The sequence below is a fragment of the Hypanus sabinus genome (genome assembly GCF_030144855.1).
Source record: "Hypanus sabinus isolate sHypSab1 chromosome X2 unlocalized genomic scaffold, sHypSab1.hap1 SUPER_X2_unloc_2, whole genome shotgun sequence".
NCBI lineage: Eukaryota > Metazoa > Chordata > Chondrichthyes > Myliobatiformes > Dasyatidae > Hypanus > Hypanus sabinus.
The window spans coordinates 482,779-504,109 of NW_026778990.1; the positions used below are offsets into that span (position 1 = coordinate 482,779).

General features: G+C 50.0%; 1 protein-coding gene and 2 long non-coding RNA genes across 3 annotated transcripts in view; 2 read left to right on the forward strand and 1 right to left on the reverse strand.

Annotated features, from left to right (window-relative positions):
* Nucleotides 1-21,331, reverse strand: part of LOC132385773 (zinc finger protein 135-like) — a 901,933-nt gene that overhangs the window by 481,857 nt on the left and 398,745 nt on the right. The window lies entirely within an intron of this gene.
* Nucleotides 1-21,331, forward strand: part of LOC132385775 (uncharacterized) — a 488,678-nt gene that overhangs the window by 30,628 nt on the left and 436,719 nt on the right. The window lies entirely within an intron of this gene.
* LOC132385777 (uncharacterized) lies at nt 6,298-8,727 on the forward strand. The gene is made up of 2 exons (XR_009509276.1): nt 6,298-6,798; nt 8,477-8,727. It is a non-coding gene; the product is annotated as an uncharacterized LOC132385777 (long non-coding RNA).

Consider the following 21,331-nt stretch of genomic DNA (forward strand, 5'->3'; position numbering starts at 1 on the left):
GAGACCGTCACAGAACTCCCTTCACCAACTGTTATGAAGGATGAACAACTCTGATAGGCAGAAGGGTACAGAGTTGCCCATGTTTCCTCCCCCCCCCCCCCCCGGGAGTATCACAAACTGTTACTGTTACCACGCTGCTAATGAGAGAGAAAGAGAGACAAAGGGAAACATTTTGGGACTGGAACATCTGCTTTAGATAAGGGACAGAGAACACCGGGAGAGAGAGACTTGTTGACCCACCATATTATGACTCCTGAAAGACTTATGGCTCCAGAGAGGGCTGTTTACTTGGTACCATTCTGTTCATTAAAATTCCTCAGTGGACAGCCGGAGTGTGTTGGTTTGATGGACTAGACTTTTGGAGAGCTGCAACAGGGTGCTTGAGATAAATGCCACGACTGATGGCCAACACACCGTCCGCATTCTGAAACACACTACAGCTTCACGGTAAGGATGTGATGATGCGGCAGCGTGGAAATATCCCCCTTGTTTGTGAGCTCCTGGTGGATAAACCGTCTCCCTTCACCCTGCCACTTTGAATAGGCTCACGGCCTCATTATCCAGGCACCCCACGTGTTTTTATTGGGATCCTCCACCTCACTCAACCCGTTTCAACGTTTAAAGTTCCGTGTGTGCTCAGTGTGGGGTTATTACTCGCGGACTGGGAGAGTCCCCACAGTTACACACTGTCAGGGAGATCTGCTTTTCACCCCTCAGACGGGCTCCGTGTAAACCTGAGCTTCTGTATTACCCCCTCCCCTCCCGGAGTGTTCTGCCCATCCCCCAACAGGTCTCGGCATTGTTTTACCAAACCTGTTTGTCTGCCTCGGCTGCAAGTCCTGACTGTTGCTGGGATACCGGCCTGCGTGTTGGTTTATTCCGCTCCAGGTATGTAAGAGGTTCGGGTTTAGAAATACAATTGGATCGGGTGTTGGTGAGGCGGAATCTTAATATTGATTTTGTTTCAGGGCCCCCTGTCTCAAGTGTTTAAAGTTCCGTGTATGCTCAGTATGAGGTTCTCTGTCTCCCCCCCCCCCCCCTCCCCCCGCAGAGTGTTCTGCCCAACCCACAACAGGTCTCGGCACTGTTTGTCTGCTTCGGCTGCAAGTCCTTACCGTTGCTGGTATGTAAGAGGTTCGGGTTTAGAAATACAATTGGATCGGGTGTTGGTGAGGCGGAATCTTAATATTGATTTTGTTTCAGGACCCTCTGTGTCTGAAAGTGAACAGTGCATTAACATTAAACACGCTCCAACAGAGATTTATTCTTTACAAAGAAAACCAACTGGAACAATTAGCTCCAGATTCTTCGTGTCGTTTAGAAGAATGTTTTCCGATTTTACAGACCGGTACAAAACCCCACTGGGACGTGAGTGTGAGTAGACGGAGTGATTCAGGTACAGAATGGACACAGTGGAAGCACACTCCTTTCCGAGTGATGGCGGCTACAGTCGATGATCCTCAAGTTCATCCTGAAGTATAATTGTCATTCGACCGTACTCCGGTTTACGAGACAGCACGGTAGCGTAGTGGTGACAATGCTTTACAGTACCGGGTCCAAACAGTATGTATAATTGTCATTCGACCGTACCCCGGTTTACGAGACAGCATGGTAGCGTAGTGGTGACAATGCTTTACAGTACCGGGTCCAAACAGTATGTATAATTGTCATTCGACCGTACCCCGGTTTACGAGACAGCACGGTAGCGTAGTGGTGACAATGCTTTACAGTACCGGGTCCAAACAGTACAGGGTTTCAGATAGGACGCTGCCTTTAATGGGTTTGCACATTCTCCCTGTGTCCGTGTGGGTTTCTCCGGTTGCTCCGATCTCCTCCCACAGTCCACAGGTGTACTGGTTGTGTTGCGTACCCCGTAACTGGGTGTCTGACCAGCAAAGATAGAAGAATCCGTTGGAGTCTGGTGGTACTATATTCAAACAGTGTTTATTAGTAAAATATACAAATCAATATCAACAATGCAAATATATAGCTAATACACGTTAGCAATACTAAACCTAAAAGTGTGGGTATAATAATAATCAATAATAAACAAGACTTATCGAAGTCTAGGGGATAATGAATTGTCATATGTGAATATAAAGTTCAGTTCAGTTCATACGTGCTGAGGAAGTTGTTCGTTCTTGTGTTTTAATCGTTGGAGAGAGAGAGAGAGAGAGCAAACAGTGACTGCTACAGTAAACCTTCCTTTACGTTCTTGATCCGTCGATGTGTTGTGCCCATTCATGTATGACCCCTCTATCCTTCAGCTAGACCGGGGGTCGGCAACCTACGGCTCCCGAGCCATTTGTGGCTCTTTCACCTCTGTGCTGCGGCTCCCTGTGGCTTTGGGAAATAATTGGTCAGTATTTAATTAAAATGTATTTTATGTTAGTTTGTTAGCTTTTGAAATGTAATTCTAAATTTGAAGATTATGGTGATCTTGTACAATCTAAGTGTGGCGACACATTTCCTCACAATTAGCCAGCATTCCGGCTAAGGGAGATAGCCTACGGGGGTTTGTGAGTACGCGTCTTTTGCAGCATCTGCGTCCATGGGGGCTGGGTTGAGGGAGGCTTAAAAGCAAGGCTGTTTAGTTCGAATAAATTTATTCGACTGCAGTTTACTGACTGCGTGAGCACACCGCTACAACGTGTTTTTATCGCTATTAATATACGTCACCACTGCCAATACCTGACACCCGCCAGTGCGCGATTTCTTTAATTTTTCGATCCAAGGTAAGCCAACTATGGAGAATTCTAAAAAAAGAAAAGTGACTGAAGAAAACAGAACGTTTAATGATACGTGGACAGATTCATTTGCTTTCACTGTTGACGAGACTGGTTTACCGGTATGCTTAATATGCAATGAGAAACTAGCAAACAACAAAAAGTCAAATGTCGCAAGGCATTTCCAGAATAAACACGCAGCCTTTGCTCAAAAATATCTGGATGGAGATGAGAGAAAAAAAGCCGTTTCGGAACTGATGCGGAAGGTTGATCTGAGCAAAAATCATTTCCAGAAATGGATGAAGTCTGGAAAATCAACGACATACGCCAGTTATATTGCCGCTCAGGAAATAGTCAGGCACGGGAAGCAGTTTACAGATGGTGAATATATAAAAGAATCTTTCATTAAGATTTCAGAACATCTATTCACGGACTTTAAAAACAAGAGTGAAATTGTGCAGAAAATCAGGGATATGCCCCTCTCTGCAAAGACTGTCAAAGACAGAACCATAAAAATGGCAGAAGACATCACAAGACAGCAAATTAAAGACATCAATTCAGCTGTGGCCTACTCGATTGCCTGTGACGAGTCTAAAGACAAAGGTGATATTGAACAAATAGCGTTGTTCTGCCGGTATGTAAACTCTGCCGGGCCACAGGAAGAACTGATTGAGTTGATACCTCTAAAAGACCAAACACGGGGGGAGGACATCTGTGAGGCTGTCTTGAATTGTTTAAGAGCCAAAGGAATAAAGACCACCCATCTGGTGTCAGTAGCTACTGATGGGGGCACCGAATATGACGGGAACGCACAAGGGAATTGTGGCTTTACTGCAGAAGTCGCTGGACAGAAAGCTGCTGACTTTTCACTGCATCTTGCACCAAGAGGCACTGTGCCCTCAAACATTTCCTCCGGAATGCACAGAAGTAATGGATGTTGTCATTCAGATTGTCAATAAAATAATGGCAAAAAGTTTAAATCACCGTCAATTCCGTTTGTTACTGGACGAGCTGGAAATTGCATATTCTGATCTCCTGCTGCACAACAAAGTCTGATGGTTGTCCAGGGGGGAGGTGCTGAAACGCTTTGTCGCGTGTCTGGAAGAAGTGAAAACTTTCCTGGGCAGCAAAGGGCTCACCTTTCCTGAGCTGGAACAGCCAGAGTGGCTGGAAAAGCTACACTTCATGGTAGACATGACAGCGCACCTGAACACGCTGAACACAGCTCTTCAACGGGGTAAGGACGTACAGCCCTGCACATGTTGGAGGATGTTTTGGCATTCGAGCGCAAGTTGACGTTGCTTGCCAGAGATTTACAGAAAGGCACATTGTTTCACTTCCCCAATTTGAGAGAGTTCAAACAAGGTCACGACATGATAAATTCGGAGTATTTACATTCTGCAATCATCGCAATGCAAACATCGTTTGGGAAACGCTTCTGTGAGTTCAGAGAGGAAAAAAACACATTATCCTTCCCGGTCACTCCCCTAAGCATCGATCCATCCCTACTAAATACGACTGCATTGTCAGGTGTGAGTCAACCTGAACAAGTATGATAAATATTTTAATTGCCTATTATTTTACGTATATTCATATGTTTTCATTGTTCAGTGAAATAGTCCTTTTATTTTTCAGGTTGACAGCTGGCTGACGTTATTTTTGGTTTGCTGCTGGCGGCAAATTTAAGTTTGGCGTTTTTCATAAATACAAGAAGGACTCAAATAGACGTTGAGTATTTTACTTAAAAGTAACCTTCAACCCAACGTCTTTTTTTCGGAGTTCAAAATGTTTTTGTTGCATGCAGAAATGTAATTTCATTTTCTCTGCAGGAGTTCATCAATTTCATAAATGCAACACATTATAGTTTGTTTATACATAGCATAAAGGCAAAACAAAACGTTGTATGCAGTGTTATTTCATTTTAAATGTCAAGCGGGTTTTGCGGCTCCCAGTGTTTTCTTTTCTGTGGGAAACGGGTCCAAGTGGCTCTTTCAGTGGTAAAGGTTGCTGACCCCTGGTCCAGGTGATCAAAGGCTGAGTGGAGAGTCAGGGAGATTGCGTCTGTTGTAGACATATTGTGGTGATCGGCAAATTGCAGTGAGTCCAGGTCCATGGACAGACAGGAGTTGATTCTAGTCATGACCAACCCCTCAAAGCTCTTCATCACAGTAGATGTGAGTACCACTGGGGGATAGTCATGGAGGCAGATCACCCTGTTCTTTTTGGGTTCTGCTTTGATTGTCACGTGTGTGTGTGTGAGTGTGTGTGTGTGTAACAGTGAGACAGAGAATCTGAGGCTTCCTAGTTCGATTGAGGAATGTTTCCTGTAACTGGACTTCCTCTAAAGAGGGCTCACAGTGACAGGACGACCATTCAGATCAGAACAAATTTATTTACCCGGCCAGTGGTGAACCTTTAGAGCTGACAACCCAATATGGCGTTTGGGATAAATACTCACAAATTCACACGTCAGTTTAAAATGTGCAAAGTAAACGTATTATCAAAGTACACGCACGTCACCATGTAGAATCCTGAGATTCGTTTTTCTGTGGGCAAACTCAGTAAATGAAAGATCCACAACTGAATCCGTAAAAGACTGAACCCAACAGGACGGACAAAAGAAAGAGGAAACAGCATACAAAAAAACAACAAACTATGCAAATACAAAATTAAAAAAAGATAAATAAATAATACATATTCATAACGTGAGATGAAGAGCCTCGAATGTGTTTTCAAAAGTTTGAGGTTGCTGACCCTCTCCACCTTTGATCCCCGATGAGGACTGGCTCATGGACCTCCTGTTTCCGCCCTCTGGGGTTAATAATCAGCTCCTTGCTCTTGCTGACATTGAAAGAGAGTTTGTTATAAGACCACAAGTTACAGGAGTTTAATTAGCCGTTCGGCTCATGGAATCCGCACCGAAATTTCATCATGACTGATTCATTATCCCTCTCAGCCCCAATCGCCTGCCTTCTCCCCGTATCCCGTCATGCCCTGACCAGTCAAGGATCTTTCAACCTCTGCCTTAAATATTAATAATGACGGCCTCCACAGCTGGCTGTAGCAAAGAATTCCACAGACTCACTAATACCTGGCTCAAGAAATTCATCGCCATTCCAAAAGGACACTCCCACATCCTTTGCACAGGCCTTCCAATATTCGATAATTTTTAATTAGGTCACTCTCGTTCTTCTGAGTTCCAGTGAATAGCGGCCCAGAGCCGTCAGAAGCCCTTCATATGCCAAGCCTTCAAATCCTGGATTCATTTTCGTGACCTTCATTTGAACTCTCTCCAGTTTCAACACATCCTCTCTAAGATAAAGGACTCAAAATGCTCCCATTCCTCCAAGTGAGGCCTCGCCAGTGAGTTACAAAACCTCAGAATTGCATCCTTGCTGTTATATTCTAGTTCTCTTAAAATTAAATGCTGACATCGCACTTGCCTTCCCCACGATAGACTCAGACTGCAAGTTGGCTTTGTGGAATCCTGCATAATTAATTCAAATCCCTTTAATCCTCAAATAGTTGTTTCTTCATTTGGGGGAAAATACCAATGCGTCCATGTCTTCTACCTACGTCATGACCATACATTTCCTGACATTATATTGCATCTGTCACTTCTTCGCCCATTCTCTTAATCTGTCTAAGTACTTCTGTGGCCTCTCTATTTCCTCAAAACTCTCTGTCCTTCCACCTATTTTCGTATTGGCTGCAAACTTTGCTCAAAACAATCAATTCAGCCAAATTATTCACATAACACAAATCCCTGTGGTTCATCACTAGTCGACGGCAACCAAGCAGCAAAGTTTCCCTTTATTCCCACTGTTTACCTCTTGCCAACCAGCCACTGCTTTATCGATGTATATTTCCTGTAATACCGCGGGTAAGTAGCCGCTTCTGTGGCTCCTCGTCAAAGGCCTTCTGATAATGCAGATACACAGCATCAACCGATTCGCCTTTGCGATCCTGATTGTTATTTCTTCACAGAATCCCAACAGATTTGCCAGATCTAAGATTGTCCCTTGAGACGGAACAAGCAGCTCACTTGTGCAGCGGACCAACAGTCCTCGGGGTTCGTGTAGTCTTGTGATCATATAAAACACATGAAGCAGAGAGAGAGAGAAACAAAACACGTTTAGTTTGGCCCGAGAGGACGCAGCATCCGAACGTTTTGCCAACTTGATGATGGCTCCAGACCTGGACTTGCAGAGTTCTGAAGAATTAAACATATCAAACATCAAAGCAGAGAAAACACAGTGGACAGATGGAGAGGGAGATGTGAAAGTTGTTTGCGTGGTGCATGCGCTTGTATCTCCTTTTGAGTCTCTATGTGCCTGTGTCTGTGTGTGCGTGCCTGTGTTTATGTCTCTATGTGTCGTCTCTGCGTGCTAGAACGCTTGTGAGTGTCTGTGTGTGTACTTGAGTCTGTGTGCGTGTTTGTTTCCATTAATGTGTGTCAGTGTGTATGTACTGTATATGTGTCTGTGCGTGCACGTGTGTGTATCTCGATGTGTGAGTGTGTCTGTGTTTTGTGTGAGTCTCAGGGCCTGTGTGCACATTTATGCCAATGTGAGCCTCACTGCGCGAGAATGTGTGTGTGTGTTTGTGTTACTCTGCCTCTGGATGGATGTCTGTGAGTTCTTGTGCCTCTGCTCAAATTTGAAATTAAACTTATTCTGACAGTACATATACGTAACCACATACAGACATGATATTCATTTTCTTGCTGGCATCCACAGTAGAACAGAAAAATACAATAGAATCAATAAAAAAAACTTCACACAAAGACTGACAAACTCATAATTTTCAGACGATGAGTTGTAGAGCCCTGGAAAATGTGTCCACACGTGTGGGACCTGCTTCCCCAGGGCAGCAGCGAGAAGAGAGCGTGGTCTGAGTGGGTGGGGATCGTTACCATTGATGCTGCTTTCCTGTGGCCGCGCTCCTTGTAGATATGCTGAATTTCTCTTTGCTGGGCTGGGAGTGTCCAACACTTCCTGTAAATCTTTCCGTTCTTGTGAACTGGTTTCTGTCGCGGGCTGTGATGCAACCAGTCTGTCATGCATTTATTGAAGTTTGACCAAGTTTTGGACAACAAGCTGAATTTGTGCAACTTCTCAAGCAGTGGAAGTGCCGTGCCTTCTTTGTAACAGCACTTACGTGTCAGCTCTCTGAACTGGTCGCACCAAGGCATTTAAAGTCACCGGCCCTGTGGAAGATCATTTGAAATATAAAGTCAGAACAGCTGTGTGTTGTTGAAGATTTGTGGCCTTGTGGATTGTTCGCAGATATAAACACGCTGATTTCCCTGTAACTCAGAGGGTAGAGAGGGGGCAGCGAGGGTTAAAAGAGTTGTGTGCTGTTAAGACTTTGTGACTTTGCCGATATCCTGTATTTTGCCAATTCAGATGCCAGCCTGCACAACTAAGATTATTGTGCTGACCACATCCCCTCAGTAGGGCGATAATACAGCTGTACAGATGAGATAAGTGGAGACGGGTGGGAATGAACGTTTTGAAATGACTCCTCTGTTCTGACAAGGTCACAGACACTTGTCTGCTGCTGGATCCAAACACGAGCTGATTTCCCTCTAACTCAGTGGGGGGAGGGTGGGGGGAAAGGTGGGGGAGAGATGTAGAGAGAAGGTGAGGGTGGCAGAGAGAGAAGGGGAGGGAGTGGGAAAAGAGGGTTAAAAGAGTTGTGTTCTGTTAAACCTTTGTGACTTGACAGCGTGTATTTATCCAATTCAGTTGCAAGCCTGCGGAACCAAGATTATTGTGCTGACCACAACCCCTCAGTCGGGCGATAATACAGCTGTACAGATGAGATAAGTGCAGACGGTTGGGAAAGAACATTCTGAACTCACACCTCTGTTCTGCTAAAGACACACACACTTGTCTGCTGCTGGATCCAAACACAAGCTGATTTCCCTCTCACCCAGAGTTCCACAAATGTGGAATTTCAATGACCTAGTGTTAAAATAAATGATTTTCCACAATGACTGTGCGTTTCTATTTTTATTGCAGCATCGGATCCGGAGTAACAATTATTGTCTTTTCCTTTCCGGTTGTGTCCGGAAAATGGCATCAAAGGCAGGAGCGCTGAGAAACAGACTTGCCGCAGCATCACAGACACATGGCAAAGCCGCGGTCACAACAACATCAACACAAGTTATTCAAACAGAAGGAACTCAAATAGAACAAAAACATTTAGAGCACAGTGGTCAGAGTGTTCACAGTACAACATCGCCCTCACAGTGTTCAAAACTGAAGTGTCCAGTTCCAGATAAAATGGTAAACCAGCTTCCTGTCCGTAAAAATGAATGCAACTGATTGTCACAGGCAGGAAAAAATCTGCAGATTCTGGAAATCCAAGCAAAACACACGGAATGCTGGAGGAACTCAGCAGACCAGGCAGTATCTATGGAAAATAATACTTTCGACGTTTTGGGCCTTGGCCATTGACAAGACTTGACTTTAGAACATCCAATAGATTGAGCACTTCTGATATCAGTCTCACCGGCCTATCATTGCCTGGCTGAGAACAGTAGGTGGTGAATGTGTTGAAATCGTAGCCACAGGTGGATGTGTTGGCAAGTGATGGAGTGTAAATATGGCGGAGGCTGATAGGTTCATGATCACTCAGGTTATTCCGGTAGGAGGACAGAAGAATGGATTCGTGAGGGAAATTGGTCAGTCACGATGAAATGACGGAGCATACTCGATGGAACGAATGGCCTGATTCTGTTCCTATGTCTTGTGGTCTAAGCACATATATACCTCCCCCCCCCCCCTCCACTTTCCAGTTTCTGCAGAAATCGCTCCCTTCATTTGCCCTTTTCCACTGATGTTCCTCCTGGCACTTACCCCTGAAAGTGAGAGGAATACTACACCTGCCCATTCATCTCCTCCCTTACTCCATTCATCACCCAAAGAGGTTCTTCCAGGTGAGGCAACGCTTCCTCTATTGCATCCGCTGCCCCTGATGCAGCCTTCTCTATATTGGTGGGACCCGGAGTTAATTGGGGGGGATCGTTTTGATAACACTTCCTTTCCAGCTGCCAAAGTAAAACTTCCCTGTCCCTGAACAATTTTATTCATATCATCATTCCCGTTCCAACGTTTCGGTCCATGGCTTCCTCTTATTCCATGATGAAGCTCACCTCCGGCTGGATAAACGGCACCTTATATTTTTTTTTATATAATCTCCAACCAGATGGCAGGTGTATCGATTTCTCCTTCCAGTCAACTTTATCCTTCCCCCTCCCTTCACCTTTTTTTCCCCACTCTGGCTCTGACCTCTTCTGGTCACCTCACTATAGGGAGGATGTGGAAGCATTGGAAAGGGTACAGAGGAGATTTACCAGAATGCTGCCTGGTTTAGTGAGTATGGGTTATGATCAGAGATTAAGGGAGCTAGGGCTTTACTCTTTGGAGAGAAGCAGGATGAGAGCAGACATGATAGAGGTGTACAAGATATTAAGAGGAATAGATAGAGTGGATAGCCAGCGCTTCTTCCCCAGGACACCCTGCTCAGTACAAGAGGACATGGCTTTAAGGTAAGGGGTGGGAAGTTCAAGGGGGATATCAGAGGAAGGTTTTTTTTACTCAAAGAGTACAAGTGCGTGGAATGCACTGCCTGAGTCAGTGGTGGAGGCAGATACACTACTGAAGTTTAAGAGACTACTAGACAGGTTTATGGAAGAGTTTAAGGTGGGGGGGTTATATGGGAGGCAGGGTTTGAGGGTCGGCACAACAATGTGGGCCGAAGGGCCTGTAATGTTCTGTACTATTCTATGTTCTATGTTCTATTTTCTTCTTGCTTGCATATCACCTCCCACTGTTGCCACTCCTCCTTCCCTTTCTCCCATGGTCTATCCTCTTCTCTCCAATCAGATCCCTTACTCTCCAGCCCTTTATCGTTCCCACCCAACGGACTTCACCAAGCACTTCACATCTATCCTCCTTTTTCTGCCCCGCATTTTTATTTTCGCCTTTCCCCTTCCATTCCAATCCTGAAAAAGTGTCTCAGCTCGAAAGGTAAGCTGCTGATTTATTCCCATAGACGCAGCCTCACCCGCTGAGTTCCTCCAGCAATTTCTGTGTGTAACTTTCCCACCTAGTGGTGTCCTACCGTAATGGCAGGTCCTCTGTGCGGAGCACTCTCACCCGGAGGGTTTCTGCCGCAATGGCCGCTCCCTTGTTGACAACACTCCTACCTGGTGGTGTCCTGCCGCAATGACCGGTCCGCTGTGGACAACACTCAACAGTTAACAGACGACAGTCAACGTTTTGTAAAATGACACTTCATCATGACCGGAAAGGACGCAGAAAGATGCTAGACTGATAAAGTGAGGAAAGTGGTAGAAGTACAAGCTGGCAGATGAGGGACAAGGTTGGGGGAGGGGATGTAATTGAACTCAAAGTCTTGGAGATGAGAGTTGGAAAAGTTAAACAGCTGCAGAAGAACGAATCTAATAGAGGAGTAGAGTGGAGCACTGACGAAAGGAAGAATGAGTGGAACCAGGGAAAGGTAATGGGCAGACGAGAAGAGAAGGGGTGACAGGGTAACTAGTAGCACACACAAAATTGCCCGTAGGAACTCAGCAGGTTATGCAGCATCTATGGAAGGGAGTACGGACAGTCGACGTTTCCAGCTGAGACACCAGCAGGACTGGTGGAATAACGATGAGGAGTCAGGCTGAGAGGCTGTGGGGATAATGGGGAGAAATACAAGGTGATATGTGCAACCCGGAGGAGGGTGTAGGGGTGAAGTAAAGAAGGCAATGGAAGAAAGAAAAAGATGCTGGAGCACCAGATGGAGGCAATACCCATCTGTCCTCTATCAGATTCCCCTTTTCCAGTCCTGTATCTCTGACCAGTCAACTTCCCAACTCTTCACTATTCTGACGTGGATACAATCCCTTAATACAATCTTGATTTTATCGCTCCCTCAGCGACCGCAAGCTGCCCAGGCCCCGACTCAGCAAAGCAGTCCCAAACCATAATGCTCCTTCCATCCGGCTTCACAGTTAGGATGAGGTTTTGGTGTTGGTGGGCAGTGCTCTTTTCCCTCCAGACACAGCAATGTGAATTTCTGCCAAAACCTTCAACATTTATCTCGCCTTTCCTCAGAACATTGTCCCAGAAACCTTGTAGAGCATCCAGCTGCTCTTCCTTAAAGTTGAGATGTTCAGCAAAGTGTTTTTTGAAGAGCAGTCGTTTACTCCGCGGTGTCCGTCCATGAAAACCATTCTTGCTCACTGTTTTCATACAGTGGACACATGAGACTTTAGAGAGTCCGGCATGTTTCCTGCTGTTACCCTTGGGCTAGTTTTCATCTCGTTCAGGATTCTCTTGATGTGATCTTTGCAGGATGTCCAGTCCCAGGGAGAGTGACAACTGTACTGAATTTCCTCCGTATGTAGATAATTACCTTTCCTGTGGACTGAAGAACACTCGGGACTTTAGAAATGCTTTTGTAGCATTTTCCATTTTCATGCAGCTCTACTGAACTTCTAAGGTTCTCGGAAAGATTTCTTTTGATCGAGGCATGGTCCATATAAACAGTTACATGCTCTGTCGGTAACCTGACCTCCTGAATCCTTTTTAATTATAGGGCAAGTCATCTCTACACCAGCAATTCCAATCTCATCTCATTGAACACGTGATTCCAAATAGATTTTTATGAATGGCATTATACCTCAGGTTCACACACTTTTCCCACATAATCTATGTATTATTGCATCATTTTTCCTCATTAAATAAATGAACAACTACAATGTTTCTTTTTTGTTGTTTATTCAGTTGTTTTCTCTGTCTGCTGTTATGACGTTAATGAGGATCGGATCATATTTATGCAGAAATAGAGAAAACTTTCCAGCACCACTGAAAATCTGACCCTCACTGCCACAGAAACCCTGGTACACACAACGTCACAACACCGGACCCTCACAGCCACAGAAACCCTGGTCCACACACCGTCACAACACCTGACCCTCACAGTCACAGAAACCCTGGTCCACACAACGTCACAACACCTGACCTTCACAGCCACAGAAACCCTGGCCCACACACCGTCACAACACCTGACCCTCACAGTCACAGAAACCCTGGTCCACACACCGTCACAACACCTGACCCTCACAGTCACAGAAACCCTGGCCCAAACACCGTCACAACACCAGACCCTCAGAGCCACAGAAACCGTGGTTCACACACCGTCACAACACCTGACCCTCACAGCCACAGAAACCCTGGCCCACACAGTCACAACACCTGACCATCACAGCCACAGAAACCCTGGCCCACACAATCACAACACCTGACCCGCACAGCTACAGTAAACCTTGTCCACACACCGTCACAACACCTGATCTTCACAGCCACAGAAATTCTGGCCCACACACCGTCACAACACCTGACCCTCACAGTCACAGAAAGCCTGGCCCACACACCGTCACAACACCTGACCCTCACAGCCACAGAAACCGTGGTTCACACACAGTCGCAACACCGGACCCTCACAGCCACAGAAACCCTGGCCCAAACACCGTCACAACACCTGACCCTCACAGCCAGAGAAACCCTGGTCCACACACCGTCACAAAACCTGACCCACACAGCCACAGAAACCCTGGCCCACACAGTCACAACACCTGACCCTCACAGCCACAGAAACCCTGGCCCACACAGTCACAACACCTGACCCGCACAGCTACAGTAAACCTTGTCCACACACCGTCACAACACCTGACCTTCACAGCCACAGAAACTCTGGCCCACACACCGTCACAACACCTGACCCTCACAGTCACAGAAAGCCTGGCCCACACACCGTCACAACACCTGACCCTCACAGCCACAGAAACCGTGGTTCACACACAGTCACAACACCTGACCCTCACAGCCACAGAAACCCTGGTCCACACACCGTCACAAAACCTGACCCTCACAGCCACAGAAACCCTGGACCACACAGTCACAACACCTGACCCTCACAGCCACAGAAACCCTGGCCCACACACCGTCACAACACCTGACCCTCACAGTCACAGAAACCCTGGTCCACACACCGTCACAACACCTGACCCTCACAGTCACAGAAACCCTGGTCCACACACCGTCACAACACCTGACCCTCACAGCCACAGAAACCGTGGTTCACACACAGTCGCAACACCGGACCCTCACAGCCACAGAAACCCTGGCCCAAACACCGTCACAACACCTGACCTTCACAGCCACAGAAACCCTGGACCACACAGTCACAACACCTGACCCTCACAGCCACAGAACCCTGGCCCACAGACCGTCACAACTCCTGACCCTCACATCCACAGAAACCCTGATCCGCACAGTCACAACACCTGACCCTCACAGCCACAGAAAACCCTGTCCATACACCGTCACAACACCTGCCCTTCACAGCCACAGAAACCCTGGTCCACACACCGTCACAGCACCTGACACTCACAGCCGCAGAAACCCTGGCCCACACACCGTCACAACACCTGACCCTCACAGTCACAGAAACCTTGGTCCACACACCGTCACAACACCTGACCCTCACAGTCACAGAAACCCTGGTCCACACACCGTCACAACACCTGACCCTAACAGCCACAGAAACCCTGGTTCACACACCGTCACAACACCTGACCCTCGCAGCCACAGAAACCCTGGTTCACACACCGTCACAACACCTGACCCTCACAGTCACAGAAACCCTGGTCCACACACCGTCACAACACCTGACCCTCACAGCCAGTGAAACCCTGGTCCACACACCTTCGCAACACCTGACCCTCACAGTCACAGAAACCCTGGTCCACACACCGTCACAACACCTGACCCTCACAGCCACAGAAACCCTGGCCCACGCACCGTCACAACACCTGACCCTCACAGTCACAGAAACCCTGGTCCACACACCGTCACAACACATGACCCTCACAGCCACAGAAACCCTGGCCCACGCACCGTCACAACACCTGACCCTCACAGCCAGTGAAACCCTGGTCCACACACCTTCGCAACACCTGACCCTCACAGTCACAGAAACCCTGGTCCACACACCGTCACAACACCTGACCCTCACAGCCACAGAAACCGTGGTTCACACACCGTCACAACACCTGACCCTCACAGCCACAGAAACCGTGGTTCACACACCGTCACAACACCTGACCCTCACAGCCACAGAAACCCTGGCCCACACAGTCACAACACCTGACCCTCACAGCCACAGAAACCCTGGCCCACACAGTCACAACACCTGACCCTCACAGTCACAGAAACCCTGGTCGACACACCGTCACAACCCCTGACCCTCACTGTCACGGGAACCCTGGTCCACGCACCGTCACAACACCTGACACTCACAGTCGCAGAAACACTGATCCACACACCGTCGCAACACCTGACCCTCACAGACGCAGAAACCCTGGCCCACACACCGTCACAACACCTGACCCTCACAGTCACAGAAACCCTGGTCCACACACCGTCACAACACCTGACCCTCACAGTCACAGAAACCCTGGTCCACACACCGTCACAACACCTGACCCTAACAGCCACAGAAACCCTGGTTCACACACCATCACAACACATGACCCTCGCAGCCACAGAAACCCTGGTTCACACACCGTCACAACACCTGACCCTCACAGTCACAGAAACCCTGGTCGACACACCGTCACAACCCCTGACCCTCACAGTCACGGGAACCCTGGTCCACGCACCGTCACAACACCTGACACTCACAGTCGCAGAAACACTGATCCACACACCGTCGCAACACCTGACCCTCACAGCCGCAGAAACCCTGGCCCACACACCGTCACAACACCTGACCCTCACAGTCACAGAAACCCTGGTCCACACACCGTCACAACACCTGACCCTCACAGCCACAGAAACCCTGGTCCACACACCGTCACAACACCTGACCCTCACAGCCAGTGAAACCCTGGTCCACACACCTTCGCAACACCTGACCCTCACAGTCACAGAAACCCTGGTCCACACACCGTCACAACACCTGACCCTCACAGCCACAGAAACCCTGGCCCACGCACCGTCACAACACCTGACCCTCACAGTCACAGAAACCCTGGTCCACACACCGTTACAACACATGACCCTCACAGCCACAGAAACCCTGGCCCACGCACCGTCACAACACCTGACCCTCACAGCCAGTGAAACCTTGGTCCACACACCTTCGCAACACCTGACCCTCACAGTCACAGAAACCCTGGTCCACACACCGTCACAACACCTGACCCTCACAGCCACAGAAACCGTGGTTCACACACCGTCACAACACCTGACCCTCACAGCCACAGAAACCGTGGTTCACACACCGTCACAACACCTGACCTTCACAGCCACAGAAACCCTGGCCCACACAGTCACAACACCTGACCCTCACAGCCACAGAAACCCTGGCCCACACAGTCACAACACCTGACCCGCACAGCTACAGTAAACCTTGTCCACACACCGTCACAACACCTGACCTTCACAGCCACAGAAACTCTGGCCCACACACCGTCACAACACCTGACCCTCACAGTCACAGAAAGCCTGGCCCACACACCGTCACAACACCTGACCCTCACAGCCACAGAAACCGTGGTTCACACACCGTCACAACACCTGACCCTCACAGCCACAGAAACCCTGGTCCACACACCGTCACAAAACCTGACCCTAACAGCCACAGAAACCCTGGACCACACAGTCACAACACCTGACCCTCACAGCCACAGAAACCCTGGCCCACACAGTCACAACACCTGACCCTCACAGTCACAGAAACCCTGGTCCACACACCGTCACAACACCTGACCCTCACAGCCACAGAAACCGTGGTTCACACACCGTCACAACACCTGACCCTCACAGCCACAGAAACCGTGGTTCACACACCGTCACAACACCTGACCTTCACAGCCACAGAAACCCTGGCCCACACAGTCACAACACCTGACCCTCACAGCCACAGAAACCCTGGCCCACACAGTCACAACACCTGACCCGCACAGCTACAGTAAACCTTGTCCACACACCGTCACAACACCTGACCTTCACAGCCACAGAAACTCTGGCCCACACACCGTCACAACACCTGACCCTCACAGTCACAGAAAGCCTGGCCCACACACCGTCACAACACCTGACCCTCACAGCCACAGAAACCGTGGTTCACACACCGTCACAACACCTGACCCTCACAGCCACAGAAACCCTGGTCCACACACCGTCACAAAACCTGACCCTCACAGCCACAGAAACCCTGGACCACACAGTCACAACACCTGACCCTCACAGCCACAGAAACCCTGGCCCACACAGTCACAACACCTGACCCTCACAATCACAGAAACCCTGGCCCACACACCGTCACAACACCTGACCCTCACAGTCACAGAAACCCTGGTCCACACACCGTCACAACACCTGGCACTCACAGCCACAGAAACCCTGGTCCACACACCGGCGCAACACCGGACCCTCACAGCCACAGAAACTCTGGCCCAAACACCGTCACAACACCTGACCCTCACAGTCACAGAAACCCTGGTCGACACACCGTCACAACCCCTGACCCTCACAGTCACGGGAACCCTGGTCCACGCACCGTCACAACACCTGACACTCAGAGTCGCAGAAACACTGATCCACACACCGTCGCAACACCTGACCCTCACAGCCGCAGACACCCTGGCCCACACACCGTCACAACACCTGACCCTCATAGTCACAGAAACCCTGGTCCACACACCGTCACAACACCTGACCCTCACAGTCACAGAAACCCTGGTCCACACACCGTCACAACACCTGACCCTCACAGCCAGTGAAACCCTGGTCCACACACCTTCGCAACACCTGACCCTCACAGTCACAGAAACCCTGGCCCACACACCGTCACAACACCTGACCCTCACAGTCACAGAAACCCTGGTCCACACACCGTCACAACACCTGACCCTCACAGTCACAGAAACCCTGGTCCACACACCGTCACAACACCTGACCCTCACAGCCACAGAAACCGTGGTTCACACACAGTCGCAACACCGGACCCTCACAGCCACAGAAACCCTGGCCCAAACACCGTCACAACACCTGACCTTCACAGCCACAGAAACCCTGGACCACACAGTCACAACACCTGACCCTCACAGCCACAGAACCGTGGCCCACACACCGTCACAACTCCTGACCCTCACATCCACAGAAACCCTGATCCGCACAGTCACAACACCTGACCCTCACAGCCACAGAAAGCCCTGTCCATACACCGTCACAACACCTGACCTTCACAGCCACAGAAACCCTGGTCCACACACCGTCACAGCACCTGACACTCACAGCCGCAGAAACCCTGGCCCACACACCGTCACAACACCTGACCCTCACAGTCACAGAAACCTTGGTCCACACACCGTCACAACACCTGACCCTCACAGTCACAGAAACCCTGGTCCACACACCGTCACAACACCTGACCCTAACAGCCACAGAAACCCTGGTTCACACACCGTCACAACACCTGACCCTCGCAGCCACAGAAACCCTGGTTCACACACCGTCACAACACCTGACCCTCACAGTCACAGAAACCCTGGTCCACACACCGTCACAACACCTGACCCTCACAGCCAGTGAAACCCTGGTCCACACACCTTCGCAACACCTGACCCTCACAGTCACAGAAACCCTGGTCCACACACCGTCACAACACCTGACCCTCACAGCCACAGAAACCCTGGCCCACGCACCGTCACAACACCTGACCCTCACAGTCACAGAAACCCTGGTCCACACACCGTCACAACACATGACCCTCACAGCCACAGAAACCCTGGCCCACGCACCGTCACAACACCTGACCCTCACAGCCAGTGAAACCCTGGTCCACACACCTTCGCAACACCTGACCCTCACAGTCACAGAAACCCTGGTCCACACACCGTCACAACACCTGACCCTCACAGCCACAGAAACCGTGGTTCACACACCGTCACAACACCTGACCCTCACAGCCACAGAAACCGTGGTTCACACACCGTCACAACACCTGACCCTCACAGCCACAGAAACCCTGGCCCACACAGTCACAACACCTGACCCTCACAGCCACAGAAACCCTGGCCCACACAGTCACAACACCTGACCCTCACAGTCACAGAAACCCTGGTCGACACACCGTCACAACCCCTGACCCTCACTGTCACGGGAACCCTGGTCCACGCACCGTCACAACACCTGACACTCACAGTCGCAGAAACACTGATCCACACACCGTCGCAACACCTGACCCTCACAGCCGCAGAAACCCTGGCCCACACACCGTCACAACACCTGACCCTCACAGTCACAGAAACCCTGGTCCACACACGGTCACAACACCTGACCCTCACAGTCACAGAAACCCTGGTCCACACACCGTCACAACACCTGACCCTAACAGCCACAGAAACCCTGGTTCACACACCATCACAACACATGACCCTCGCAGCCACAGAAACCCTGGTTCACACACCGTCACAACACCTGACCCTCACAGTCACAGAAACCCTGGTCGACACACCGTCACAACCCCTGACCCTCACAGTCACGGGAACCCTGGTCCACGCACCGTCACAACACCTGACACTCACAGTCGCAGAAACACTGATCCACACACCGTCGCAACACCTGACCCTCACAGCCGCAGAAACCCTGGCCCACACACCGTCACAACACCTGACCCTCACAGTCACAGAAACCCTGGTCCACACACCGTCACAACACCTGACCCTCACAGTCACAGAAACCCTGGTCCACACACCGTCACAACACCTGACCCTCACAGCCAGTGAAACCCTGGTCCACACACCTTCGCAACACCTGACCCTCACAGTCACAGAAACCCTGGTCCACACACCGTCACAACACCTGACCCTCACAGCCACAGAAACCCTGGCCCACGCACCGTCACAACACCTGACCCTCACAGTCACAGAAACCCTGGTCCACACACCGTTACAACACATGACCCTCACAGCCACAGAAACCCTGGCCCACGCACCGTCACAACACCTGACCCTCACAGCCAGTGAAACCTTGGTCCACACACCTTCGCAACACCTGACCCTCACAGTCACAGAAACCCTGGTCCACACACCGTCACAACACCTGACCCTCACAGCCACAGAAACCGTGGTTCACACACCGTCACAACACCTGACCCTCACAGCCACAGAAACCGTGGTTCACACACCGTCACAACACCTGACCTTCACAGCCACAGAAACCCTGGCCCACACAGTCACAACACCTGACCCTCACAGCCACAGAAACCCTGGCCCACACAGTCACAACACCTGACCCGCACAGCTACAGTAAACCTTGTCCACACACCGTCACAACACCTGACCTTCACAGCCACAGAAACTCTGGCCCACACACCGTCACAACACCTGACCCTCACAGTCACAGAAAGCCTGGCCCACACACCGTCACAACAACTGACCCTCACAGCCACAGAAACCGTGGTTCACACACCGTCACAACACCTGACCCTCACAGCCACAGAAACCCTGGTCCACACACCGTCACAAAACCTGACCCTCACAGCCACAGAAACCCTGGACCACACAGTCACAACACCTGACCCTCACAGTCACAGAAACCCTGGTCCACACACCGTCACAACACCTGACCCTCACAGCCACAGAAACCGTGGTTCACACACCGTCACAACACCTGACCCTCACAGCCACAGAAACCGTGGTTCACACACCGTCACAACACCTGACCTTCACAGCCACAGAAACCCTGGCCCACACACCGTCACAACACCTGACCCTCACGGTCACAGAAACCCTGGTCCACACACCGTCACAACACCTGACCCTCACAGTCACAGAAACCCTGGTCCACACACCGTCACAACACCTGACCCTCACAGCCAGTGAAACCCTGGTCCACACACCTTCGCAACACCTGACCCTCACAGTCACAGAAACCCTGGTCCACACACCGTCACAACACCTGACCCTCACAGCCACAGAAACCCTGGCCCACGCACCGTCACAACACCTGACCCTCACAGTCACAGAAACCCTGGTCCACACACCGTTACAACACATGACCCTCACAGCCACAGAAACCCTGGCCCACGCACCGTCACAACACCTGACCCTCACAGCCAGTGAAACCTTGGTCCACACACCTTCGCAACACCTGACCCTCACAGTCACAGAAACCCTGGTCCACACACCGTCACAACACCTGACCCTCACAGCCACAGAAACCGTGGTTCACACACCGTCACAACACCTGACCCTCACAGCCACAGAAACCGTGGTTCACACACCGTCACAACACCTGACCTTCACAGCCACAGAAACCCTGGCCCACACAGTCACAACACCTGACCCTCACAGCCACAGAAACCCTGGCCCACACAGTCACAACACCTGACCCGCACAGCTACAGTAAACCTTGTCCACACACCGTCACAACACCTGACCTTCACAGCCACAGAAACTCTGGCCCACACACCGTCACAACACCTGACCCTCACAGTCACAGAAAGCCTGG